This window comes from Myotis myotis, unplaced genomic scaffold (assembly GCF_014108235.1).
Source record: "Myotis myotis isolate mMyoMyo1 unplaced genomic scaffold, mMyoMyo1.p scaffold_m19_p_8, whole genome shotgun sequence".
NCBI lineage: Eukaryota > Metazoa > Chordata > Mammalia > Chiroptera > Vespertilionidae > Myotis > Myotis myotis.
This window is the reverse complement of record NW_023416390.1, coordinates 25,452,523-25,458,413: the sequence shown is the minus strand read 5'-3', so window position 1 is coordinate 25,458,413 and position 5,891 is coordinate 25,452,523.

Here is a 5,891-nt window from a genome sequence, read left to right as displayed (position 1 = left end):
TCGGCCCATCCTCCGTGCCCTCACCCAACCCCTCCCGCCGCGGTCCCCAATCCCATCTGCCAGCAGCCCCGCTCCCGCTGCCCCCACACATTGACAGCGCCAGCCCCGCTCGCACCCACTGATGATGCAAAGCAATTGGGGTTGGCGCCATCAGTGGGTGCAAGCAGCAGCTGCTGCCCCGATCGCCCCTCAGGAGCAGGAGAAGGTGGAGAAGCCCTCAGGGGCGATCGGGACCAACAGCCACCGCTTGCACCCACTGACAGCACTGAGCATTCGGGACCAGTGCCAGGCTCTGGCAGTGGGTGTGGGCGGTGGCTGTTGGCCCTGATCGCCCCTCAGGAGCAGGGGGAGGTAGAGAAGCCCTGATCAGGAGCCTGTAGCCACCGCTAGCACCCACTGACAGTGCCAAGCAATCGGGGCCAGCGCCAGGCGCCAGCAGCAGGTGTGAGGCAGCTCCAGCACTGGCAGTGGGTGCAAGCACCTGGTGGGACCACAGCGCACGGGAGCAAAGAATTTTCAGTAACCACCAGCGGCTTGCCCTGATGACAGCGACCGGCACCCCACCTTGGTCTGGCACCCCCGCTCAACTGCTCCACCATCCCACTGCAGCCAATGCCTGCCATGTTCCATGCGCACCCCCTGGTGGTCAGTGCACGTCATAGCAACCAGTTGCTCAGTTGTTCCGCCATTCGGTCTATTTGCATATTAGGGTCATATATATATATGGAGAGAGGGAGAGAGAGAGAGAGAGAGAGAGAGAGAGAGAGAGAGAGAGAGAGAGAGAGACTAGAAACCCAGTGCATGAATTCATACATGGGTGGGGTCCCTCTGGGTGGCCTGCAGGGATTAGGCCGAAACCCACAATCTAACGCTGCCTACAGTTCCTAACTGCCGCTCCCACTCATCACAACCCCACTGTGCCTGCCACGGGCTCACCCCCAATCAGTCCCAATCGGGAGAGGCTCAAACTGCTGCAGCAGTGCTTGCCAGCCAAGAGCCCTGCGTCTGGCATCCTCCCAAAGGGAGTGGCCTGTGGGATCCGGCTGAAACCTGCTCTCCATCTCCCGAGGGGTCCCAGATTGCAAGGGCACAGGCCAGGCTGAGGGACCCCACTGGTGCACGATCAGGCTGGGGAGGGACCACAGGAGGCTCCAGGGCATGCCCAGCCCATCTCAGTCCCGATCGGCCAGACCCCAGCAGCAAACCTACTGGTCAGAGCATCTGCCCCCTGGTGGCCAGTGCACGTCATAGCAACTGGTCGACCAGTTGACTGCTCCCTGGTGGTTAATGCAGGTCATAGCGAGCAGTTGAGCAGCCTTAGTATATCATTAGCATATTACACTTGGATTGGTTGTTCGGTTGTTCTGCTGTATAGTCTATTTGCACATTACCCTTTTATTATATAGGATTTGGGGGATACCAAAAATCACAAAAGCATCCACATCCTCAGGAATTTAAATTTACTGAGGAGTCAAGTTATATGCATTTAAAACAAAATACCAATTGGCTAGCTTGACAATTGTTTAAGGTGTGATCTAGCCAGGCCACTATTAGGGAAATATTCCATAGATGCTTGAGTTTCCACTTATGTACAATAATGTTACCAAGGGCTGTTGATTGTCACCTAGATTCTAGTAGTAAAAATTGGAATAACCAATTTTTATTATATACATTCTAATAAATCCATGCTATGGAATAGTATATAGCCATTAAAAAGATCACTTTATTGCTTAATCAGATCAGCTTATGCATGCTGACACAGGAAATGCCCAATGTACACTGTTCATGAAGAAGGCAAGTCACAGAACAATAGCCATAACCCAATATGTTCTGCACTCGTTTACTGGGGCCACTATACAAATACCACAGACTGGAAGGCTTAGACAAGTCTATTTTCTCACAGTTCTGGAGGCTGGAAGTCTGAGATCGAGGTGTCAGAAGGTCTCTCTCCTTGGCTTGTCTTCTCATTGTCATGCCTGTGTGTGTGGCTGTCCTACTCTCCTCTTCCTATCAGGACTCCCGTCATATTGTACTCTAATGACCCCACTTTAATACCTCCTTAAAGGTCCTATCTCCAAATGCAGTCATGTTCTGAGGTTAGGACTTCAATATATGAATTTGGGTATATATAATTCAGCCCATAATATGCTCTCTAAATATTCTATGATTTTCATTTTTAGTTTATATTTCTGAATTGCTAAAAAAATTTAAAATAAATTCATATATTACATTAAATTAGCAATTCATAAACTATCCTTTTGTCAAAAAAATACTTTCAAATAAGGTTTTTTCTTTTAAGTGCATCACTATAGGGAAAGCAACAGCAAGGGTGGGCAGCTGAGGGATCATGAGGCCCACCTCTCAGCACCAGACAGCACATTGCTGGGCGTTAGAATGGGGTATTTTACACATGAGCACCTTCCCACCCCACCCCTCCTTTCCAAGCCAGCCTGAGCCCCCGGACAGGACTCGGGTTAAAGCCATTCTCTAATCTCATCCAGGCCTTTAATAGTCAACATCCTCTTGCTGTCAGATTGTGGACACAGTATTTCTGTGGGATGACAAGGTCCAGAATACAGCCATGAGGGTTGCAAGGAGGGGCTTTGGCACCACAGGTGTTTATGAATAAAATTTGGAAAGCTGGGCAACAACATATTTGGGCAACATAGCAATAGGGTTTTCACTATTTTGATGAAGAATATGGAACTTGCAGTATCACAGGACATATCTTTCACAGCTGTCCTTCTAACAGCTACATTTTTTTTCTCAATGGGAGGTTGGAAGTCCACAACAATACAGGCCTGCATCCTAAAATTATATATGTGTTTGGCTGTTGAAATATTAAGCTATTAATGTTTAAAAGAATAACCCTAGAAAAGTTAGAGAAAGGAGGCAAAATTAAAAAACACATCAAAGCTGCTAGATGCTTAGTTTTGTAAGTTACAGGATTACAAAGACCTACTTTTATGAAAGTGTTAGTATACAGGGACATATGCTCAACTTTGTCAGAAACAAACATTAAACGGCAGTTGAAGGCAGGGAGAGATTCGTTTCTGAGATATCACATCGAACTTTCTCCCACAATTAAAGGGTTAAAGTTCGGCACACAATATGCAACATTTGCCTCTAACCCCACAAACATTTTAGTGCCAAATTTTAGCTTTCCTATTATCTGTATTAAGGGCTTTATGCTGTGGGAGTGGGTAGGAAACACGTTATCAGCGCTGACTTTGAATGCGGAGCTTCTGTGCAGTCAGAACCAGAAGGAACTCAGGCCGGGTTGGGGCAACGTGAGAATAAAAGACTGCTGAGAAGTGAATATTAAGAACAGAATGTCTAGAATAAAAATTTCCCTTGAAATGGATTGCTAGGCCAAGAAAGAAAATTCCCCCCAACTCCCTCTTCAATAAGGATTTCAAGAATGGAGGGAGCTTTTCCTTTTTTTAGGACCAAATACTGAGTTTTAATATTAGAAATGTTTTTACACATCTTTATTCTTCAAAATTCATGTCAAATTACAAATAGTCTACATGATATAGCTTCATCATGTACACTTCTTCAGGGAGAAAAACCGCAATCACCAAGAAAACACTGAAAATGAACTCATAGGTCACCACTGGTAAGTACAGAGAAAGTGTTACATTTCAGTGTGGTCCCACGTGACAGTTTAAAACGGCGACCCCTTTAAAACATTACAGATGTACATAACTTTCTTACAAACGAACGCCCACATCAGTTTTTTGTTTAAATTTTAACACTGTATCACAGGGACTAATAGCTTAAAACTATAAAATCTGGTGAATTTTAGCAGCAAGGTTATGCCAAGTTCATCTATTTTTAAACATTGCTGCAAATAGTGCAAACTTTAGAGAACATCACAGATAGCAAATCCATTACTTAAAAACAAAGTACTTAGAAAGTAGATTCCACTTTGTTTTGTTCTCTTGATTGGTAAAAACCTTTTAATGAAGTTTAAGCTAAAAATTCCAGTGGGGGAGTGGAGCTGTAGGAAAAAAGAGGTAGCCAACAATCTATTGCTATAAACTGCTACTTACTGTCACAGCAACGGTCATCTCCAGAAGTATAGAAAACAGGAGTTCTTAGGGAACTGTTCTTTTAAGATCTAGTTTATATTTAGATGTGTATTAGATTTAGCAATTGACTTTGAAATTTCAAGTTTTCCTCTTCAAGTACCTTGTGGTTAAAGCAGTATTTCTTATAATAGAATTACAGTAGTTAGGATTTTGGGGTTTTTTTTAGTAAACCAACTTTTTTCTTTTTGAAAGGGTAGTATTAAAAGATACCGTTTTACAAGTCACTTAAGATGGTTTGGTTAGAGCCCCAGCCAGCATGGCTAAGTGGCTGTTGACCTAGGAACCAGATCACAGTTTGAATTCCAGTCAGGACACATGCCCACGTTGTGGGCTTGATCCCCAGTGTGGGGCGTGCAGGAGGCTGCCAATCAATGTTTCTCTCTCTCTCCCTCCCTTCTTCTCTAAAATCAACAAAAATGTAGTTAAAAACAAATTTTTTTAAAAAGATAGTTTGGGTTAGAGAGTAATTTGTCTGAAAAGAGATTGTACATACTTAATTTCATATTCTGCTGTGACATCTGACATTTTAGGACTGAAAGGAATTATTTAAAATTTATTAAAATGGAACCAGCCTTATTAGATTTTTCTGAAATGTTTATTCCAAATCAGTGATAAGCTACATAAACATCTGACACTATTTCAAGTCACAATTACCAACATCTATCCTTTGAAGAACTGAACCTTCTTTTTCTAAGTACAACGTTTTAAAACCACCGGAAAGCAAACAATTATTCTGAAGTTAAAGCATCAGAAACACATTCCACCCACTGCTTTAATTTTTGGATCACAACATCCGATAGAGAGGTTCTACTTAATGTCTTTCATAGTTTTATTTCTTGGCAGCTTTTCCAAATTATGACACACTATAATGAAGAGAGAAGTATTCAAAACATAATATAAATATAGAAGAATACTAGTAAAAGTTCAAAACCAAAAATACCATATTGCAATGTCTTCAAATGTAATGTTTGTGATATAACCAAAAACTGCGAGCCCATCCTCAACTCGCCCACTGCCCTGCACAGACCCCTGTTCATGTTTTGTTTTGTCTTTTGATACCTACAGTGAGAAATCAAGAAAATAACTAATATGACATATAAAAAATGTGGTACCTATGTTTTCTTAGTCTTGAGTTAAACACATCTTAATTGGTGCAATATTACTTTTAATAATGCTCACATAACAATAGACAAGCAATACATATGAAAAGACTGTATTACACAAGCATTGTTTTTAGAATCACAAATAAGTTGCACACAAACATAAAAACCTACAAATCTTAACCTCATTATATTAAGTTCTCGTGTAAATTGTTAAGAATACTATTATCTTATGCATTCTAAGTTTTTTTCATTTTCTAATACAGACAGCTTATGACAGAAAGGGTTGGTGCTTTTTCAATAAGCTACCCCGCCCCCTGTCACACACACACACACACACACACACACACACACACACACACACACACCAGTGCAAGCCATCAAAACAAAGAATCCTAATCTGGAACTGAAATAGATTAAACATGTAGATAAAAACTAGGGGAGTGGGACACAGTACATTTCCATTATTAATGTGTCATATGTACATACGATCGATGAAATAAAGAGTAACTTTCTATCCTTTGTTTTTTAAGTTCTACCATCTAACTTTTAGAATTGCTTCCTCATTTCAACAGCTAACTAGAAGATTAAATATTTTGAGGGCAAGCTACCTGAGACGAGTTACCCACTGGTGCTGCACTTGCTGTGTTTTCTTCTTTACTATTAAGTCACAACCCTCTACTGCTACTTTGTTCCA